The sequence below is a fragment of the Hibiscus syriacus genome, unplaced genomic scaffold (genome assembly GCF_006381635.1).
Source record: "Hibiscus syriacus cultivar Baekdansim isolate YM2019G1 unplaced genomic scaffold, ASM638163v2 tig00112809_pilon, whole genome shotgun sequence".
In the NCBI taxonomy this organism is placed as follows: domain Eukaryota; kingdom Viridiplantae; phylum Streptophyta; class Magnoliopsida; order Malvales; family Malvaceae; genus Hibiscus; species Hibiscus syriacus.
The window spans coordinates 19355-43699 of record NW_024063405.1 but is presented as its reverse complement, the minus strand read 5'-3'; the positions used below and the strand labels follow the sequence as shown (position 1 = coordinate 43699).

At 36.4% G+C, this 24345-nt stretch overlaps 1 pseudogene; it reads right to left on the bottom strand.

The window, feature by feature from the left end:
• Nucleotides 1-7282: 7282 nt before the first annotated feature.
• LOC120183745 lies at nucleotides 7283-23905 on the bottom strand (annotated as a pseudogene).
• Between the last annotated feature and the right edge of the window lie 440 nt (nucleotides 23906-24345).

The window sequence follows — 24345 nt, the reverse complement described above, 5'->3', positions numbered from 1 at the left end:
ACATGTCGAGAATTTAAGAAAACTCTTCCAAATATTGAGGAAGTTCCAGCTGCGACTGAACCCCGAGCAAGTGTACCTTCGGGTAACATCTGGGAAGTTGTTAGGATTCGTAGTCAGCAGGAAAAGATTGAGGTTGATCCTGATAAAGTTAAGGTTATCCAAAATCTACCTCCACCACGAACACAGAAAGAGTCCGAGGTTTTCTGGGCAGATTGAACTACATAGCACGGTTCATATCTCAGTTAACCGAAAAATGTGACCCAATCTTCAGACTTCTTCGAAAAAATAACCCCGGAGCATGGGATGAAAATTACCAGATTGCATTTGAAAAAGTAAAGGAGTATTTATCTCACGCTCCAATCCTGATGTCCCCTATCCCAGGTAAACACATGTTCTTATATCTATCTGTATTCGAGAACTCAATGGGGTGTGTCCTGGGTCAACATGATGAGTCTGGAAAGAAGGAAAAAGCCATATATTATTTAAGCAAGAAGTTCACCGATTGCGAGTCAGATATCCTCCTATCGAGAAGGTTTGCTGTGCTCTAGTCTGGGCTACAAAGAGACTCAGACAATACATGTTGTATCACACTACATGGCTGATATCTAAGTTAGATCCTCTAAATACATGATGGGTGTACCTGCTCTATCTGGAAGGTTAGCCCGATGGCAGATGCTATTGTCTGAATTTGATATCGAGTACGTAAGCCAAAAAGCAATAAAGGGAAGTGCCATATCAGATTTTTTGGCAAGCAGAACCGATGAGAACTATGAGCCGCTAAGCTTTGACTTCCCAGACGAAGACTTGATGGCTATCACCTTAGAAGAGGCAAGTACTTCTACCTACAGTTCCTGGAGAATGCATTTTGATGGTGCATCAAATGCATTAGGACATGGCATCGGGGCAATACTGATTTCCCCAGAAGGGAATCATTACCCATTCACTAGCAAATTGAATTTCGATTGCACCAACAACATGGCAGAATATGAGGCTTGTGTTTTGGGAATTCGAGCTGCAATGGGGCAAAATATCAAGACCTTACGGGTATATGGAGATTCAGCCTTAGTAATCTATCAGCTCCGTGGAGAATGGGAAACCAAGGATGTAAAGCTGGTAGAGTATCGGAAGCTAATAATGGATCTACTCGAAGAGTTTGATGAAGTCACATTCCACTATGTGCCGAGAGAAGAAAATCAATGGCTGATGCCTTAGCTACCTTGGCAGCCGTATTCAAGGCTGGTGGGGATTCTGAAATGATGCCAATTGACATGCAATCGTATATGTACCCGGCTCATTGTTACCAAGTCGAAGAGGTGAAAGACATTAAGCCTTGGTACCATGACATTCTGCAATACATCAAGAATCGGAGTTATCCAGAGGAAGCCACCGAGACTGACAAAAGAACCATTAGAAGGATGGCAGCTGGATATGTCCTTGACGGGGATGTCTTGTATAAGAAAAGCCATGACCAAGTCCTATTAAGGTGTGTAGATGCAGAAGAGGCAAAAATGATAGTGGAAGAAGTACATAACGGAGTTTGTGGAACACATGCAAATGGGCACATGATGTCAAGACAAATAATGAGATGCGGATATTTTGGTCAACACTGGAAAGTGATTGCATCAACTACGCTAAAAGATGTCATAAGTGTCAGATTTACGGAGATAAAATAAATGTTCCACCTCATCCACTTCATGTGATGACATCACCATGGCCTTTTTCTATGTGGGGCATGGATGTTATCGGGCAAATCCATCCGAAGGCTTCGAATGGCCACCGTTTCATTCTCGTGGCAATTGATTATTTCACCAAGTGGGTAGAGGCTGCTTCCTATGCTAGTGTTACTCAGTCCACTATTTGCAAGTTTTTGAAGAAAGAAATCATATGTCGGTATGGTTTACCTGAAAGAATCATTACTGATAATGCTACAAACTTGAACAACAAAATGATGAAAGCTGTTTGTGAGCAATTCAACATAAAGCATCACAATTCTACTACCTACAGACCAAAGATGAACGGAGCAGTAGAAGCAGCAAACAAAAACATTAAAAAGATAGTGGAGAAAACGACTGAGACCTACAAAGACTGGCATGAGAAATTGCCTTTTGCTTTGTTCGCTTACCGAACCTCGGTACGAACCTCGACTGGGGCAACTCCATTTCACTAGCTTATGGAATGGAAGCAGTACTACCCATTGAAGTAGAAATTTCGTCATTACGGGTCTTGACAGAGGTCAAACTGGATGATGCAGAATGGGTACAATCTCGATACGATCAGCTGAACCTGATAGATGAAAAGAGACTGAAAGCCATTCATCACGGTCAAATCTATCAGAAACGAATGATTCGGGCACATGACAAGAAGGTGCGCCCGAGAATATTTCGTGAAGGAGACCTAGTGCTAAAGAGAATTTGGCCAATCCATAAAGATTACAGAGGAAATGGATGCCAAATTGGGAAGGACCTTATGTCGTAAAAAAGGCCTTTTCCGGAGGAGCCCTTGTCCTTGCTGAAATGGACGGACCAGAACTGCCACATCCTATCAATTCGGATGCAGTCAAAAATACTTCGCTTAGGATGAAAACTCGAGATGGCATCCTAAGTCGAAAAAGAAAAGAAAAAAAAAGAACAAAAAGAGAAAAATGTTTAGGGTGAAAACCCGAAAGGGCACACTAAATAGAAAAAAGAGAAGAAAAAAACAAAAAAAAATAAGGTGGGTTCAAGATGAAAACCTGTAAAGGGCGTCTTGCAACCAAGGAGTGGTCCAAGTTGAAAACCCGAAAGGGCGATTTGGATATTAATTCAAGAAATCCAGACATCCCGGCATCTGAATCCTCTACAAGATTAACGAGTCGGAGAAAGGTTGCACTTTCCTGAACATTGTCGCATCTTCAAAGATCCCTCGGCAAAGGTTGCGTTCAAGGTCACTTAACGGCTTATCAGTTCAACAGTACCCACATTATCAAGATCTAAGACATTCATTCACACTTCATCATATATTCATTTTCCAAAATGTTTGTCATTTGTTCTTTTTCCCTTATGAATAAAGACAATCTTTTCTCTAAATCAATTCCTTTTGAGCATCTTGGGTTGAATTTAAACCTAATGATTTATTTACTTTTGCAAAAGATAATTGTATATTACTGTACAAAGACTCTTTGAAAAGTACAGGTACTCGGAAAGTCGATCAAGGCTCATGCACATATTGAGATGGTCGATAACCATTTTCCAAATCAAGGATAAAAAATATCAGATTTAAATATTTGAAGAATTCAAGATCGGGAATTAGAACTTCAAGATTCCAGAATCAAGACACAACAAGACAGGCAATCGGAGATCGAGATTTCTCTCCAGAACCCAAAATAGCATATGTTGCATATGCATTTTAGGCATACCTAAGAGCATTGCATCCATAGCATCGCATATATGCATAACTTTGCAGGTTCTAGCTAGAGTCAATTTCAACTTCACAACGAAGGATATTGGACTCGAAACATCCACGATTTCAACTTCACGACGAAGGATATCGTGCTCACAAACAACATTGGATTTCAACTTTACAGCGAAGGATATCCAATTCAAAGCTCAACTCCACAGCGAAGGGGCTTCCCAGTTTCATTCAGAGCCAATTTCAACTTCACGACGAAGGATATTGGACTCGAAACATCCACGATTTCAACTTCACGACGAAGGATATCGTGCTCACAAACAACATTGGATTTCAACTTTACAGCGAAGGATATCCAATTCAAAGCTCAACTCCACAGCGAAGGGGCTTCCCAGTTTCATTCAGAGCCAATTTCAACTTCACGACGAAGGATATTGGACTCAAAACATCCACGATTTCAACTTCACGACGAAGGATATCGTGCTCACAAACAACATTGGATTTCAACTTTACAGCGAAGGATATCCAATTCAAAGCTCAACTCCACAGCGAAGGGGCTTCCCAATTTCATTCAGAGCCAATTTCAACTTCATGACGAAGGATATTGGACTCGAAACATCCACGATTTTAACTTCACGACGAAGGATATCGTGTCCACCAGCAACATTCATCTTTTGATTGGATTTTAACGTCACGACGAATGATATCCAATTAGATGCTCACTTCACAACGAAGGGGTCATCCACGATTTCAACTTCACAGCGAAGAATATCGTGTCCACCAGCAGTAATGCAACCCACGATTTCAACTTCACGACAAATGATATCGTGCTCAACTGATTGACTTGATTTCACAACAAATGAGTCATCGACAACAAAAGGATTCATTCCTCAGCCCAGTTACAGCATAACTCAAGGCGATATGAGCTATATGTCATCAAAGACCTTCGAGTTCGATTTCATTCAGCTCATAGGCATATCAAACGCATGGTAGCAACAAGGAACTACCTTCTGGAAGAATTTTCAAGCCGAAATCTTCAAACCAAGAAGAAGACCAAGGCCCAATTCTAGGCTCAGGCTAAAGCCCAATTACAGTTACTCCCCAACAAATGTATCAAGTCTCAAAACAAAAAAAAGTATCGGACAAAAACTGGTTGTCTTTTTCGTCTTTGCCCTATTCTTGTTAACACAAGAATGTGCAAAGAGGGGCAGCTGTAGACCCCATATTTTGTCCTCATCCCAGCAGCCCATACCTCACCCAGCCTGGCCACCAAGCCTCCACTAGTCCTTGTCTGCCTCCACTAGTCCTTGTCTCCCTCCACTCACAATAAAAAAATTGCATATGATATTGTATTTAAATCAACAAGTGTATGATTAGTTTATTATGTTAAATCTGTAAATGGCTATAAATAGCCGGATGAAGTTGTACATCAAGGAGGAGGAGGGATTCCAGACGTTTTTTTAGAAGCAATAAACTACTAGATTGAAGGTTGTTTTCTATTTTTTATTACAGTTTCTTTATTTTTATTATTATTTTTTATTGATTTTCTGTTTTGAATTTTTAATAGTTTTTATTTATTTATTTTCAATAGTTTTTTATTATTATTTTCGAAATAGTATGTCATTTTAGGTGTTATAAATACTAATATATTCACACATATCTGAAATTAAAAAGTAATCGAATGTTTTTATTTATTTATTTTAAACCTAATCGACTCAACTAATAGCATAAAATAATATATAAAAAATAAAAAGAGAGTCGAAAACTTACCTTTGTCGAAGGAGTGTCGTCAGGTGGGAAGATTCGAACTAAATTGTAAGGGATTTTCTCCCTATTTTTCTCAATAAAATCAAGGCAACTAAACGAATTTCAGATATGAAAACAAAAATAAAGAAATAAGGAAGAGATGGGGGTTCTGGAGATCCACGGGAAAAATAGAATTTAGGGGAAGGAGTTGCTTTTATTTTAATTTTGGGAAAACCACAAGTTAACTCCTCCTTATTTCATAGCTTTTTGTGTTCTAGTCACTAATTTAGTTTAATACTATTTAGATCCCTTTCTTTTCCATGTGTTACATTAAATCATTATATAGGGTCAAATCACTCCTAAGTCCCCCTAGTCTAACCATATTTTAATATTATGGTCATTATGCTTTCGAATACTTTATTTTAGTCATTATTTTACATTTGGCTTAATTATTGTTTGGTCTTTTAATTTTTTTTTCGCTATTTTAATATTTTAAATTTCTATTTTTATTTAATTTTTTTTTGCAGCTTATTCCTAGAATTAATTTGATCCATGAATTTTAATCCTTTCCAATTTTTTTTTATTCGAATTTTCCTTTATTCTTTTTTATTTACTCTTTTTTATTTCGATTTTAATACTAACTCTTTGTGTTTGTTTGTTTTAGTTTTTTACTTTATTTATGATCTTTTTAGGATAATTTTAATCAATCAAAGGTAAGTAATTTGAATCGAATTTTTAAATTTTAATTTTTGCAATTAAGACAACCGATAAATTAAATGGTACCGAAAGGACAGTTCAAGGGTGCTAATCCTTCCTTGACTGTAACCGACTCCCGAGCCCTACATATTTCTGGTAAAATGCAGATCAGGTAATATGGTATCCGATCAACCTAAATATTTTGTTTAAATGATCGGTGGCGACTCCTAATATTTTATTTAAGTCGAAGCCCAATTCCGGGCCCAACCCGAAAGGCGGTCGAGACACTATCCATCTTCGGCGTGCATAAGATAACCGAAAAAAACCTTGCATTAGGAGTAACACGAACTTTAACATTTTGAATTCATCCGCAATCCCCAAAGCTCTAGTTCCGAATCGACAACTAGAGCGGTGGTGGGATGAGACTCCATCTTAGAGATTTCAGTTTTGAGAAACGTGCAAAGACCGTAGAACGGCTACCATTATTTGGTCTATAAACGAAACACCAGGTCTAACTATGTTGGACACGTCGATGAAAGGGACTAAAACAATATTAAGGAGACCATCGTCATCGGAGTCTGCTGGTGGTTGAAGAAGTTGGGTGTTTGTGATGGAGGCATGGTCAGTTGCAACAACAAAGAGCGTCACTTTGAAGCTTTGATGGGAGACGAGGCGTTGGGCAAGCTCTAGCACTGGAATCAAGTGTCCGACTCCAGGGCTTACAAGGAGGACCATATGGGGCTTTGTGCTTTCCATTGAAGGAAGATTGGTGACAACAAACTTAGAAATTATAAAAAAAATATACAAATAAGTTGATTTCTTTATTTTTAATATACAAACAAGCAGTCTCGGACAAAATGAATACTGTAGTAATGAATGACATTATATATATATATATATATCATTATATTTATCATTTTCTAGATTTCAGATTATTATACATATTTTTACTTTCAAATTCATACAGAAGATGTATTTATTTATTTTCAAATTAACGTGGCACGAGAAATATGGTTTTGTTTTTATTCCAAATTTGAATTTGAATTAATTTAAATTTAATAAATGTTCGGCGTATTATGTATTAAATATATAGGGGCGTAGAGAGCGGCTCCCTCCCTTTCCGGATATTGTTACTTTCATTTTACTTTGACTTAGGAGTCATTTAATCCTCAATTAAAAATAATGAAAAAAAGTTAATTTACTCTTTATTTTTTATTTTTTTAATACACAGGAAACTAATAAGCAAAACAAAGTTTCAGCAGCAGTAGCCAAGTCCCCTCGCAGCAGCGTGAAAACAGCAGTAGATGGCTGAGCAAAGCTAGAAATACCAAAAGGGAGAGGGCTAATTTGGCCATCGCATCTGTTACCCGATTTCCTTCACGTGGCACACTGCCAATCCCGAGTGAGCGTGATAACCATATGGGGCATACCATCCATATATATTGAAACGTGATCAAGCCCCATAAGCCTTTGTTTTAAGACATTGAATACAGATCTCTGCAACTTGAGACAACGAATTATAAGAAGAACCGCCTTCAACCAAAGCTCTCGTTGCACTATTTTTTAGCTCTTTGATCCTAGTTTGTATGTTTCGTCCTTCATGATCTATCAATATTTTTCTAACCATAGATCTTATCTCTTCTCTTCCCACCACTCCATCTGGTTTCATTGTCGTTACTCGGATGCTTGCTCCAATATCTTCTGTCAATATATTAGCATTCATCTTCTGCTCTGAGTAAAGCGGCCATGCAATCATTGGCACCCCATTAATTATACTCTCCAAGGCTGAATTCCATCCGCCATGTGTTAAAAACCCACCAATCGAAGGATGACTCAGTATCTCCACTTGAGGTGCCCACATTGGGATCACTAGTCCACGATCTTGGGTCCTAGCCGAAAACCCTTCGGGCAAGTAATTTAGGGTGCCATTAGATCCATTCCCCAAGGTGAGAAAGTTCCCTGCTGCATCATTTTCAATAGGAGGACGAGCCACCCAAACGAACCTTTGTTGTCTAAGCTCCAGCCCCCAAGCTAGCTCTACAAACGAAACAAAAATCACCGATTCCTTCGGTTGTTTGTCGAGCCAATCTATTATTTCATTGCACAAAGCTGACTTTTTAATCGGTCTCACTAGTGGACCAACAGGGCACCTTCTTTGCGTCTCTCAATGCTTTAAGACATGTGGGTTCGATTTCATCCCACGTATTCACCGAGATCCCATCAGACAAAGATACTTCGGTGGTATCCTCAAACTTGAGCGGCTTGCAACCTGGAATGTTGAGTGGCTTTTGTTTCTTTACATGATAATCGATCTCTTTTCTATCCATCTCCGGCGTGCACAACATAACTGAAAAAAGCCTTGCATTAGAAGTTATGCACACGAACTTTAACATATTGAATTCATCCGCAATCCCCAAAGCACTAGTTCCAAACATATCGACAACTAGAGCGGTGGGATGAGACTCCATCTTAGATATTTCAGTTTTGAAAAACGGCAAAGACCGTAGTATTGGGAAATAAACGAGTAATTTCCCTATAATCAGATTAGTGAGAATGCGAAATAAAAGCGGAAAAATAATACTCGAAATTGATAACAGAGTTCAGCCAATTTTACCTACGTCTCCGGACTGCTGCAGATCTTTTACTAAGAGAGAAAATTTACAGGTGTTTACGAAACACTCACAACTCACAAGAAAACTCTCTAGTATTAGGAGAAAGAAATGATTTGGGATGATTTTGAAGCTAAATGAGTAAGGGTATTTATAGTTGAAGCTTAAGGACTAATCTTTGAAAATATCCTAAAGTGCAGGGACTAAATTACAATTATCTCTATTATCATTTTCAACAAAATTGGGCACCGAATTCGATGCTCCCTTTGTTCAAATCCATTTAGTCGGTGGCACACCCTTTTTGACTTTACAATCTCCTACGTGAAGACTAATTTTAATATGTCTTCTCATCTCGATCAATGCAACAATATTTCTGGTCTTGTTACTCTAGCATGTCAACTGAAGCAGAACACAACTTCAGTTTTTCCGTAGTCACCGTCTTTGTTAACATGTCTATTATGGAGTGTTTTCTTGTCTGGTGGTAATACATCTAATTCCCACGTCTGATTTGACATAAACGAGTCCATCTCATCTTTCATGAAAGACTCCCACTTGACTGAATTCTCCACCTGCATTGCTTCATCATAGCACTCTGGTCCTCCCATACGAACTGCTTGCTTTGGCTTTTTCCGCATGTAACTTCATGATCTTTCGCGCCATACTTTGCATCAACTTGGTTGCCTTTCGACGCCACCACTTACTCATATCCCCCATAAAGACTCGACCTACCATAACGGCTGTGCTTGCTTCGGCTCTTGCCGCCAAGTGATAAAATGGGTTAACACGCCCACAAGTGCATCTCTACCGTAGGAACTCTCTTTCCTACAAGTCTTGATTTGCTTCGGTTTGAACCCTCCCGGTCCTACGGCAAAGTCTTGGATCCCCTCCAAACTTTGTTTCTTTCGCGTTAAAAGTTAGGTCTTGCTCGACCTATACTCACTTAAAACAGCAAATCAAACTCAAAAGAACACTAGAGTAGTGTTGAGATGTACATTCCCCTATGATTTCATTGGCATTTACTCAAAATTTGCGTCAGCCTTTTTTACTCCATGAAGTCTGACACTCCTCGCATTGAACTATTGTCATTGGAGTTCTTTGCGCCATCATGCATCGATACTTTTTCACGACAAAGTCCGATGTCTCTTCTTGCCTCCTCCCTTCTAACACGAAGGTTGGAGCTCACTACCCACCTTGCAAATGGGTAGTCTCTCCATGGTTTTCTTGTCCCTCAATGTCTTGCCTCCCTTCGACTCTTGTCCACTAGTATTTGAAGGATTGTTCCTCACTTGGATATCCTCGGCAAGCCCCTTCTTCGACCCTTCTCTTAAGATGATCTCTGGAGTTATGTTCTCTACACGAATATGCTCGACAAACTCCTTGGACAGAGACAACTCTTCTTGCACTTGGCTTCTACTCGCTTTGACAGAAACAAACTGTATTGAGCCAACTCTCAACACCCCCTCGATCTTGAGTTCGTCCTCTTCTTTGGACAACTTGATCATGGGCTCATCCATTACCTTGGATGACTCGGTTCCCCTTGGGTAATCTTGCAACACTTTTAGCATCTTAAGTTTGCGCCATCTTGTTTGCTCGGCGCTTACCCTCGGCTTAGCATCTTTGACACATGTATTTGTGTCAAGACTGCACACCTCTTCTACAGACTCACCATCTGGTTCATCATTGAGTGGACTTTCTCTGCCACTCGAGGAACAACATTCCTCATCATCTGACTTGTCTTCATCACAGAATCTCTTGTCGCTACCATCGACTTTCGACTTTGCTTTCGAAGTCTTGTTCTTCTTGACTCCAAATTCTTTGATGGACTCAACGGTTGTCAAAGCTTTAGACAACTCCTTGACTTCCCTTCGCTCCAACACTCTGTAGTAACCAATTTTTGGTCCCTACATAGCTTCCATACATTGATGTCCCACATGCACAACCCATGCCCTGTTGTTCCCCACTAAGTGTCATTTCCAAACCCAACACCTTGCCCATACCGTGCAAGTCCCATACCTACCCATCCATCAAACAGTGACATAAACAGATATCAATCAGAAAAATCCCAATAAAATATAAGAGCAAATCAAGTCTAAAATCCCGGGGGATTTATCAAATCCATCAAGCATGCAATAAAAGAAAGGGAATGAGGAGATATCAAGGGAATTCGGTGGGAACCAAAACAAAAGAAAAATGAGAGGAAAACCAGAGAGAGTGAACGAAAAAAAACCATAAAAAGGAGAAAGCATTCGAACCAAAACCAGAGAGAAAAAATCAAAAGAAAATACTTACCTCCCCCTTAGTAACCACTGTCATCCAAACCCGAGGGGAATGTGAGGAAGGATATATGGGGTTCTAAACTGGGCTTAAATCGCGTTGAAAACGGAAAGATTTCGAGGCCATTTGAGTCGAACGGCGGTGAGCCTTGAGGGGGTTCTATGGTTCTTTCCCTTTAGAACGAGAGAGGCAACAGAGGGAGAGGAAAAAATGATTTAATGGAAACCCTCAAAGGGGCTTATATCTCAGACGCTGAACGACGTCATTCTAAAGGGGCTGGGGCTGCGTGTTTTTGCAAAAAAGGGTAAATCTTAGTTTAAGTCCCCACGTTTGTATTGTTCTGTAACTGGTCATTAATGAAATTTTGAAATCTTTGATTTCGGGCCTCATATTTATTTTCATTGTAGTTTAGTCCTAGCTTTTATATTAAATATGTGTATGTTGATATTTTACTTTGAGCACATATTTTTTTTAAGTTTTCATATTAGTCACTGAATAGAAGTTTGAATCCTTTAATTTCTAGTTTCAAGTATTGATTGTTTGTATTTTAATCATTATATGTTATTTAATATAAATTGGTTTAATGTCTATTTTAGGCTATTAATTCATGATTTATTTCATTTAGATCCGTATTTGTCTAGTAGTGAATTTATCTGTATTTATGATTTGGTTCCTGAATTTATTTGTCTTTTGTTCCAGTCTTTAAATATTATTTTGAAAGATAAATTTTGAGTTTGTAAAATAGATCTTAGATTTCACTTTTAGCCCATTTTGGTCACTGTTTTGGTTTTGTAAGTGAAATTATGGTGTTTATTACATATTTATGCTTTATCATTTTGTCCTTTTATAATTTAGTCCTTTTGTTTTTTAAAGTCATTTAATTATCCTAGTTCAAACCGTTTAATTAATATGTTTATATTTATGTTATTAGATGTTTTATTATATATATATATATATATATATGTATATATATATTTATGCATATATATATTTATGTGTGTTTAATTATTTTTTCTTAATCCTTGTATGACTATATATTGCTTATTTCATTATATTATTTTATTTCATTCATATTAATTTAATTTTTAAATTAGCCTTCATATCAATATTATGTGTCTCTCGTACTTGATTAAAAGGTTTATGCATCCGAATGTGTTTCAAACACGTATTCGTAAAATGAGCGTGGAAAGTACCACTTGGTCGAAGTGGTTCGATCATGTACGACATTTTAACGACATAGTAACTTGAAATAAATCGAGTTTATGTTACTAATTAATTTATTTTAATGATGCAATGTGTGTTATTTTTTATTCATTATATGCTAATGCAAATCGTCAATTTTCCTTTATATGCGATTCGTATATTTATTTATGATGGAATATTCTTTTACTAATAAGAAATAGTTGAAATTAATTTTTCCGACGGAGAATTACTAATTTCTAGATTTCTTTTTGAATTAAAGAATTTTCCCTAACATTCATTAATTCGAAGCAAATTAATTAAATTTCAATAAATGGATCACATTTTAACTTTATATTCGATCTATCATTTTCGCCATTACGACAACATGAAAGCGACACAGTACCAGTTTTTGGGCGTTGTGGGGGTGCTAATCCTTCCCTACGCGTAACCGACTCCCGAACCCGTTTAAATCGAATCTTTGGTAAACGCATATCATTTTTGTCTTTAAAAATGATTTTCCTTAAAATTGTTTTTTTAAAGACGTTTTTGGGTATTTGACCTACCTAACCCAAAGGTCGATGGCGACTCTATTTTCAATTTAATTCAAATCAATCTAAAATCACCCATTTTTTTTAATTAAAGTCATAATCGTTTTTAAAATAATATTTAATTGTTTTACCTAAAAAAAATGGTTATGACAGCTTGGCGACTCTGCTGGGGACTTTTTTTAGAGAGTCAGGCTGTATGTCGTTTACACATTGTCGTCTTAGTGGAAATTATAAGTTTGAGTACATAGTTAACTTATGATCCGTTTATTGAAATTTTTAATTGCTTCATTTTTAATTATCATACTAACATTTTATCTTTTTGCTTTCAGCTCTGTCCAAGTTTTTGTCGAGTTTTTTCTTTTCATTTTGAGTCAAAGGTAGGTATGTTCCTCTTCACACACATCACTCGCATTGGCATAACATAAGCTCTAGACACGAGCTTCGATCCAAATTAGTTGGGGTGAATGCTTCACTCTCGTAAGAATTTATTCTTTGTATGAGTTTTAGCAAATAACCCATGGGATACATACTTTATACCTTCGTAGGGATTTATTCCTCGTACGGGTATAAGACAGTGAATCCCCTCGAATTGAACTCGTTCCGTTTGAAACCTGTAATGGGTGAGGATCGAGGGTCTGGCAGCCCAAGGGGGCACCGACATCAAGGACAATTCGAGTCCCTTTTTTCCGTTAGAGCAGAAACCAAGCATATAGTGAACCGTCGAATGATCACCCTAGGTATAGTCATACCGAACCTTTGTCCGTCAGTAGGTACCCAAAATAGGTGTACACGAAGGAGGAACGATTCTAAACCTTAACCTTTTAAATTTGTAGAATATATTTTTTTTCCGAATAAAGCATGCGAACTAGATACCATGCGGTTAGGACCAATTTCTTGAAAATAGATCATTTTGGGTAGATAGCATGTCCGGGTAGGATTGTTATTTAATTGAAAGCATGTTTGGGTAGATATCATGACGGGGTAGGTGTTATATCCATCTCTGAATTACATTTTTATTTGTATCAATTATTTTACATGTACTAACTTATTTTTCTCTTTTGTTTGTGTATACTAACTTATTTCTTCTCTTTTGTTTGTGTCATTTTGTCATTTGCATTGCATTGCATTGCATCATCATAATGCAAAAGTGTTGATCCGTAAGGGGATATTCGAGAGAAAATTTTCACAAGAAGAGATAAAAGTTTTCAATCAAGCGATCGCATACACAGACATGCATCGAGGGCTAAAAAGAAGTCCAGAGTACAAGAATGAGTGAGCTCGAAGATCGTGCATCATTCAATACTGAGATGATGATCCACTGATTCAAGGAGTAATCTAGCAGTGGAGTCTTATCTACAATCATTTCATCGCTAGTTATCAAAGAGCGACACACCGACCTCATTACCACCGAGGCATTAACGGAGTCAGATTACAGAGCGCTTGAGGGGCATCATTATTGAGGACGAAGATCCGAGATGAAGCAGTGATCCATTCCAGGCTCACCATCTAAGCGAAGACATGTTTGTAAATTGGATTGTCTTGTAATGTGAAAACTTTTATTTCTGGTGAAGACTATTCTATGATATTCATCGTTGGGGTCAACATTTTTCCATCTGCATTTGCATCTTTTTATGTTGCATATATATTTTATTTTTAAGCATTTTCATATGCATCATTCATAAAAACATGAGATCAATTTGTGGAGAAGTCAGTGGAAGTAATCCTGATCACGTGACCATATTGAGAATATAAACAAGAAGCTGAAATCAACACGATAGAAGCTTGTTCGATTGAGTCTTCCAGGATGGTTCGAGAAAAGAGTCATCGTTCCCTGAGGTCTACGATGTTGATCCAGTGCACCATTTCCATCTAAGAAGCTCCAGACATTCCACTGAGAACTGCAAGACACTAAAGCACAAAATCCATAATATGATTTATTCAGGGGTATCCTAATACTAAGCCAGAGAAGTCATTGCATCAACCACTTGCATCCATAGAGATTGTTTTGTTTGAACTCGTTTTTGTTCTTTCTTCAATATTTGCTTAAATATTTTTAATCTTTGATGACTGAAATGATGCTACTTTCTAAGGTTAAATAATTGAACAAATTTTTAATCTTTAGTTCTTTGAATATCGAATGAATTACATATTCTTTTAATTCTTCAAGAATTATAGATTTTTGACATATGGCAAGATTAGACCTATTTTATCCTGTCTAAAACCTTAAAATAAAATCTCTCGATTTTTACCCGAAATAATTCCTGGTCACTACCAAATAACCAATTTTTGACATTCTATCTCTTTGAGACCTTGAAATATTCTTTTCGACCTTGAAACATTCCCTCTCTTTAAGGCCTTGAAACATTCTTTCCACCTTGAAACACTGCATTTATTTTTGAGACACAAAAGTCATGCCTGTACCTTTCTTTGAGCCAATAAAGTCATCATCGTCTTCTTAGACGTAAAACCAACATTTTCTACCAATAAAACCTACAAACATTGAGTACAAGATGTTCAATTGAACATAAACCTTCCTACAAAGAAGACACAGTGTGGGGCATCTCGCATCAATTTTCTGAAGACGAGCATGAGCAATTGAGACATGTTGAGAGCAAGAAGCGAAGAGAAAAAATAGAATTCATTCAAAATAATTCTATCATGCATTAATTACATTTTTTTCATGTGAATAAACAATTAATCTTGAAAATCTATCCCCCTAGGGATACCTCTTCTGCAAGGACTTCTGTGTATGAGATGATGAACGGCTTTCTTTCTTTATCCCTTCACAAAAGGAGAAAATATATCCCTTGTGTCCCCTTTGAGCCTGAATGATATTTTCTTTCGATTCAACCCTAACCAAGGATCACCCTCCACACTGGGGGGGCAATGTGAAGGAAATCTGAGTGAAGAAAATTGATCCAAATGAGATACCGAAAGGTGAACCAGACGCAGAGTGCAAAGATCAAACCAAAGAAAAAAACAAAGAGCAAAGAGAAAAATCAAAGCAAAAATCAAAGAAAAAGCAAAGAACAAAAGAGGACAAAGAACACAGACAAAGAGTCTCCTGACTTAAATGACGCATTGAGCTTCAAACCGTGAGATTAATCAAACACAATCACTCTAGAATCACTTGACTCGAAGATCATAAAACATCAAGAGAAGGACATGCGAGTATATTTAAATTGAGCAAAACAAGATCGAAGGCATCAGAGTTAATTGATCCTTGGTTCAAATACCCTTAAAACACATGTTTGGGCCTTTTATCCCTTTCTTTCATAACCCTGAACCATGACCTACATTACGTGCCTTACAAGTCCCTTCTAATCATACATGGATTTCTAAGCGGAAGAGACTATCCTCATATTTCATCCCGCCTATCAGGATTAATATTTTACTCAAAAGGTTTTCTAAAATCTTTAATGCATGATAGAGAAAAATAACAAAGGGGGGGTTAAAGACGTAAAATTCTGAGTAACGTCTTGAAACCAAAGGAGGATTTGAGTTGAAAACCTGAAAGGGCGGCTCGAATATGAAGATTATTACATAGGAGACGATTGCTCAAATCCCTTGATGAGGCATCACATAACATGAATGAGAACATGAGAGTTGGGAGTCAGAGAACACTTCCAATAACTGAGTACAGAAGCTACTCCATCAGATCAGAGAACATCAAATAAATGAGAACACTATACTTTTGACCAAAAATAACCACTTGAGACTTTTTTTATCCTTCCTTACTTAACCATCTCTCAAAGATAGCATTGATCTTGACACTTGTCAAATAGCTATAATTTATTGAAGGATTAAAAGAGTAATTAATTCTTTGATATCCAATGAACTCTTGTTTTATGATTTGTCAATTGTGAAACCTTGAAAAGAGCAATATTTTCAAAACTTTTGATTAAACATTTTTCAAAACTATTGATATTTTCAGACTTTTGAAAATAAAAGAAGAAGAAAAACATTTTCAAACAAGATAATCTCTCTGGAGGCGTATCTTGGAATTCAAAAAAATATCTATCTGAAGCTCAATATCGAAGCTGGGGCAAGAGAAAGCCAAATTTTTGGGGCAAAATTTGATGGGGCAAGGAAAACAAATTGTCTCAGGTCTAAGTTTGCAAGAGTACACCCTAGTGGAAATGCAGACAAGCTGAATCAATGATAGAGTGAAGACTGCTCTCGCAACCATCCTCCTTACAGATTGAGAAACATACATCAACTCATACATACATATATACATACATCAACTCATACATACATACATCAACACATACATGCATGTTACATGATTTTGCATAGTTGCATTAAACATTTATCATCAGGTGCATTAAAGACATTTTTCTCTTGAGGACAAATTCAATAAAAAAAATCAAATAAATTTCATCTTGACATCCATCATAACATCCAATATAGTCAGTCAAAAATGCATCATTTTGATCTCTCAGGAAATCAAAGCTCGGAAATGACCAGATGTCTAACTTGCAGAAACAATGATTTGGGCTTCCTGAAGTCAACAATCAAGACATTTCCTCAACGTGCATGAACAAACAGACTTTTTATCGCCTTTGAGGGTGTTTTTCTTGAAACAAAATTTTTGTCTCACTTGAGATATTTTTCCACAAATTTTGAGAATTTTAAAACAAATTTTTGTCTCGCTTGAGACAATTTCTTTCAAAGCAAATTTTGTCTCGCTTGAGACAGCTTTCTAAAAACAAATTTTGTCTCGTTTGAGACAATTTCTTGAAAAACAAATTCCGTCTCACTGGAGACATTTTTCCTTGAGATACAAATTTCGAATTTGATTCACATTAAACAAAGTTGATCTCACTTGAGATCGTTTTCTCAAATTTTGTTTTGCTTGAGACAATTTCTTTAAAAACAAAGTTTGTATCACTTAAGACAAATTCTCTTAAAACAAACTTCGTCTCGCTTGAGACATTTTTCCTTTGAGATACAAATTTTGAATTTGATTCACTTAAAACAAAATTAATCTCACCTTAGATTGTTGTTTCTTTCAAAACAATTTCATCTCGCTTGAGACCTTTTCCCTTTGAGATCCAAATTTCGAATTGTTTCACATTAAACAAAGTTGATCTCACTTGAGATCGTTTTCTCAAAAACAAACTTTGTCTCGCTTGAGACAATTTCTCTAAAAATAAATTTTGTCTCATTTGAGACTATATCTTAAAGCAAATTTCGTCTCGCTTGAGACATTTTTCCTTTGAGATACTAATTTTGAATTTGTTTCACTTAAAACAAAATCTCACTTGATATTGTTGTTTATTTCGAAACAAATTTCGTTTCGCTTGAGACATTTTTCTCTGAGATACAAATTTAAATTTGTTGTACTTGAAACAAAATTAATATCACTTGAGTTTTTCAAAATCGATTCGTCTCGCGTGAGACAGTTTCCCTTTTAAAAATAAACACCTTTGAGATTGTTTCCCTAGAAACAATATCGACAATCTTTGAATCTTTTTCTCTTAAAACGAATTTTGTCTCTCTGGAGACAGTTTCTCTTGAGATAAATCTTTGAGTCTGTTCCTTTTGAATAAAAATCTTGGAGTTTGTTCCTTTTGAATAAATATCTTTGAGTTGTTTCTTTTGAAAAAATCTTTGAGTCTATTTATTTTGAAACAAAGTTTTGTCTCTCTTGAGACAATTTCGTGAAAAATCTTTGAGTCTGAAACAAAGTGTTGTCTCTCTTGAGACAATTTTGTGAAAAAATCTTTGAGAGTGTTTCTTTTGAAATAAAAATCTTTGAGTTTGTTTCTTTGGAAACAAAATTTTGTCTCTCTTAAGATAATTTCTTTTGAAACAAAAATCTTTGAATCTGTTTCTCTTAAAATGAATTTTGTATCTCTTGAGACCGTTTCTCTTGAAGTAAATCTTTGAATATGTTCATTTTGAAAATCTTTGAGTTTGTTTCTCTTAACAAAATCATCTTTGAGTCTATTTCTTTAAAAACAAATGTTGTCTCTCTTGAGACAGTTTCTAATTAAAAAATATCTTTGAGTTGTTTCTTTTGAAAAAATCTTTGAGTCTATTTCTTTTGAAACAAAATTTTATCTCTTAAAGACAATTTCTCTTGAGAAGAAAATCTTTGAGTTTGTTTCCTTTGAAAAAAATTTTCTCGAGACAACTTCTTTTGAAAATACCCACCTTTGAGATCGTTTCTATTAAAACAAATTTTGTCTCGCATGAGACAATTTCCTTTCAATGTCATCTTTGAGTCGTTTCCCTTGAAACGAATTTTGTCTCTTGAAACATTTTCTCTTAAAACAAGATCATCTTTGAGTTTGTTTCTCTGGAAACAAGGTTTTATCCCTTAAAACAGTTTCTTTTGAAGAAAATCTGAGTCTGTTTCTTTGGAAACAAAATTTTGTCTCACTAAGATACAATTTTCTGAAAAACAAAGTTTTGTCTCTTATGACAATGTCTAAAAAAAATCATTTAATCTCTTTCTTTGGAAACAAAATTTTGTTTCTCTCGAGACAGTTTCTTTGAGAAAAATCTTTGAGTTTGTTTCTTTGGAAACAAAAACATTTTGAATCTGTTTCCCTTGAAACAAAACAAACAAAGTCTTTGAGTATGTTTTTCTTGAAACAAATCTTTGGGTTTGTTTCTTTTGAAACAAATCTTTAATTTGGTTTCTCTTGAAACCATAACTCCTAAAGATGGCCAGCCGTCCTCATCACGTAGGAACCGTGTTATCACCTTTAGATGGCCATAACTCTTCATCACGTATGAGCCGTGTCATTCCCCAGACCAGATCTCTTCATCACGTATGAGCCGTGTCAACCATAGATAACCAGCCGTCCTCATCACGTAGGAACCGTGTTATCACCTTTAGATGGCCAGAACTCTTCATCACGTATGAGTCGTGTCATTCCTCGACCATACCTCTTCATCACGTAGGAGCCGTGTCACCCTTAGATAACCAGCCGTCCTCATCACGTAGGAACCGTGTTATCACCTTTAGATGGCCAGAACTCTTCATCACGTATGAGCCGTGTCATTCCTCGACCAGACCTCTTCATCACATAGGAGCAGTGTCACCCTCAGACAATCTGACTTCCTCATCACGAAGGAACAACATCGTAATCAAAAACGACACGATCTAATCATCGCGGATGAGCAGTGTCGTCTTCAGCAACAAATTACCTCCAAAAAGAATGTGTCATCAATAAACAACGATTAATCGAAGAAATGAGAGCCGATCAAAGAAGAGCTTGAGACTTGTTGACAATCCAAAAATTGGTATTTTATGTCTTTGCTCTATTCCTGTTCTCACAGCAATGAGCAAAGAGGGGCAGCTGTAGTAACCAATTTTTGGTCCCTACATAGCTTCCATACATTGATGTCCCCCATGCACAACCCATGCCCTGTTGTTCCCCACTAAGTGTCATTTCCAAACCCAACACCTTGCCCATACCGTGCAAGTCCCATACCTACCCATCCATCAAACAGTGACATAAACAGATATCAATCAGAAAAATCCCAATAAAATATAAGAGCAAATCAAGTCTAAAATCCCGGGGGATTTATCAAATCCATCAAGCATGCAATAAAAGAAAGGGAATGAGGAGATATCAAGGGAATTCGGTGGGAACCAAAACAAAAGAAAAATGAGAGAAAAACCAGAGAGAGTGAACGAAAAAAAACCATAAAAAGGAGAAAGCATTCGAACCAAAACCAGAGAGAAAAAATCAAAAGAAAATACTTACCTCCCCCTTAGTAACCACTGTCATCCAAACCCGAGGGGAATGTGAGGAAGGATATATGGGGTTCTAAACTGGGCTTAAATCGCGTTGAAAACGGAAAGATTTCGGGGCCATTTGAGTCGAACGGCGGTGAGCCTTGAGGGGGTTCTATGGTTCTTTCCCTTTAGAACGAGAGAGGCAACAGAGGGAGAGGAAAAAATGATTTAATGGAAACCCTCAAAGGGGCTTATATCTCAGACGCTGAACGACGTCATTCTAAAGGGGCTGGGGCTGCGTGTTTTTGCAAAAAAGGGTAAATCTTAGTTTAAGTCCCCCACGTTTGTATTGTTCTGTAACTGGTCATTAATGAAATTTTGAAATCTTTGATTTCGGGCCTCATATTTATTTTCATTGTAGTTTAGTCCTAGCTTTTATATTAAATATGTGTATGTTGATATTTTACTTTGAGCACATATTTTTTTTAAGTTTTCATATTAGTCACTGAATAGAAGTTTGAATCCTTTAATTTCTAGTTTCAAGTATTGATTGTTTGTATTTTAATCATTATATGTTATTTAATATAAATTTGGTTTAATGTCTATTTTAGGCTATTAATTCATGATTTATTTCATTTAGATCCGTATTTGTCTAGTAGTGAATTTATCTGTATTTATGATTTGGTTCCTGAATTTATTTGTCTTTTGTTCCAGTCTTTAAATATTATTTTGAAAGATAAATTTTGAGTTTGTAAAATAGATCTTAGATTTCACTTTTAGCCCATTTTGGTCACTGTTTTGGTTTTGTAAGTGAAATTATGGTGTTTATTACATATTTATGCTTTATCATTTTGTCCTTTTATAATTTAGTCCTTTGGTTTTTTAAAGTCATTTAATTATCCTAGTTCAAACCGTTTAATTAATATGTTTATATTTATGTTATTAGATGTTTTATTATATATATATATATATATATATATATTTATGCATATATATATTTATGTGTGTTTAATTATTTTTTCTTAATCCTTGTATGACTATATATTGCTTATTTCATTATATTATTTTATTTCATTCATATTAATTTAATTTTTAAATTAGCCTTCATATCAATATTATGTGTCTCTCGTACTTGATTAAAAGGTTTATGCATCCGAATGTGTTTCAAACACGTATTCGTAAAATGAGCGTGGAAAGTACCACTTGGTCGAAGTGGTTCGATCATGTACGACATTTTAACGACATAGTAACTTGAAATAAATCGAGTTTATGTTACTAATTAATTTATTTTAATGATGCAATGTGTGTTATTTTTTATTCATTATATGCTAATGCAAATCGTCAATTTTCCTTTATATGCGATTCGTATATTTATTTATGATGGAATATTCTTTTACTAATAAGAAATAGTTGAAATTAATTTTTCCGACGGAGAATTACTAATTTCTAGATTTCTTTTTGAATTAAAGAATTTTCCCTAACATTCATTAATTCGAAGCAAATTAATTAAATTTCAATAAAATGGATCACATTTTAACTTTATATTCGATCTATCATTTTCGCCATTACGACAACATGAAAGCGACACAGTACCAGTTTTTGGGCGTTGTGGGGGTGCTAATCCTTCCCTACGCGTAACCGACTCCCGAACCCGTTTAAATCGAATCTTTGGTAAACGCATACCATTTTTGTCTTTAAAAATGATTTTCCTTAAAATTGTTTTTTTAAAGACGTTTTTGGGTATTTGACCTACCTAACCCAAAGGTCGATGGCGACTCTATTTTCAATTTAATTCAAATCAATCTAAAATCACCCATTTTTTTTAATTAAAGTCATAATCGTTTTTAAAATAATATTTAATTGTTTTACCTAAAAAAAAATGGTTATGACACACTCTCTTCGCCCATGGCTTCAATCCGAACATGAGGGTGAAGAATCCATATTCTTCAGTCAAACTTAGGACTTTGAGCATGAGTTTTCTGAATCGACTCACATACTCCTTAAGTGTCCCTTTATGCCTGAGACGTCTCAACTTGGACCACGCCTCCATCCTGTCATACTATGAGCAGACTTGCTCACTTTGCACCCTCGGCTTGATGGCTTTATCTCTTGCTATTGCATCGGGTCCTTTCTTGTGCTCGACTGCTTTTACACCCGCAGCCTCGTCACGTTTCGATTCTGGGTTGACTACTTGAGAACTTGTAGTCGCACCACTCTTGCTCCTTAATTCAGCTACTTTGGAACATGTAGCCTCACCAAGTCTTTCCCCTGTCTTGATTGTTTGGATACTCGTAATCTCGGGCTTTCTTCCGGGTTCGGCTGCTTCAACATCAACAGCCTTGTCTCGTCTCGATCCTTGCTTGGCCGCATTGATCCCATCAATCGGGCCAAGTCTTTTTCCTGGCTTGGTAGCTTTAACACTTGCGACCGCGCCAATTCCCGCTACTTCTCCTTCTTCCATTTTCTTCATGATGGCTGTAAGGCGATGCTTCTCGGGACATCCTCTAATCAAATGAGGACCATCACAGAAGTAGTACTTCAATTTTTCCTTGCTCCCCTTCTTCTTTACACCGAACTTAGCCTTGCCATCATTTCTCGATGACTTTTCTTGGCTACGAACAGTCGATGACTCACATTGACCACTCGAAGAGCTTTCTCTATCATCTCCCTGCCGCACCTTTTCCCGGTCTCCCCCATTATTTCCACTATCTCTGGGCATAGGCCTGAACGACACATCGTTATTTAGCTTGTCTCCTGCAAGATCAATCAGCTTTCCGGCTACAACTATGGCCTTCGAAAGTCGCTGGGCATCTCCTTGCTCTCTTCGAGCATCACCCTGGTCTAAGTCCTTTTTAGAAGGTCTTGAGCGCACCTCATTCATTTATTTCTCCCTTGCATATGAGTAGCTCCTTCTTGAGCTCATCCACTTCGTTTCTCAAAGCCATCACTCCCACTCGAATCTGGCTTCTTTTAGATTGTTTCTGACAATTCTCGCGAACCACCGTGTATTAGAACACATCCGTCGACAAATTCGTATCGCCGACCAAATTTTACTATTCACGAAATTCACTATTCACGTGAATAGTCACCTCGCAAAAAATAGAAAAAATTCACCACAAAAAGCTCTGATACCAGTTATTGGGAAATAAACAAGTAATTTTCTTATAACTAGATTACAGAGTTCAAACAATTTTGCCTACGTCTCCGGACTGCCGCAGATCTTTTACTAAAGAGACAACAAGAAAACTCTCTAGTATTGAGAGAAAGAAATGATTTGGGATAATTTTGAAGCTAAATGGGTAAGGGTATTTATTGTTAAAGCTTAAGGACTAATATTTAAAAATACCCTAAAATACAGGGATTAAACTGCAATTATCCCTATTATCATTTTCAACAAAATTGAACACCGAATTTGATTCCCTTCGTTGAAATTCATTTAGGCGGTGGCACACTCTTTTTGACTTTACACATAAGACGACGACCACTATTTAGTCTATAAATGAAACATCAGGTTCGACTATGTCGAAAACGTCAATGAAAGGTACAAAAACAATATCAAGGAGACCAGAGTCTGCTGGTGATTGAATAAGTTGAGTGTTTGTGATCGAGGCATGGTCGGTTGCAACAATAAAGAGCGTCACTTTGAAGCTATGATGGGATACGAAGCGTTGGGCAAGCTGTAGCACTGGAATCAAGTGTCCCATTCCAGGGCTTGCAAGGAGGACTATATGGGGCTTTGTGCTTTCCATTGAAAGCGGATTGGTGGCAACCAACTTAGAATTAACGAAAGAGAAGCAACTAAGAATGGGGTAAGCTTTAAGAGTGGCCGTGCACTGCATGCTTTGGTGCAAGTCTTATTTGTAAATAAAAATCCAGCTATAAGTGTTGCAAATCTCGTTTTAGATCAAGTATCAAATTTTTATTTAATGCGAGTGTTGCATATAAATTATTTTTTCATTGAGAATCAGTTATGTAATTTTTTTTTTGAATAAATCAATTATGTAAATCTCATTTGTTAAAATAATTAATCATTTATAAAAAAACAATAATCATCTATGGTGATTTCGAAAAATAAATTCAATAAATTAATCTCTAATTTATTGTTTTTTTGTCTAACTTATCTGAATTTTTGTTTTTGCATACCTAAATTTCACATTATTATACTTATTTTTACTTTCAAATCCATACGGCGGATATATATTTA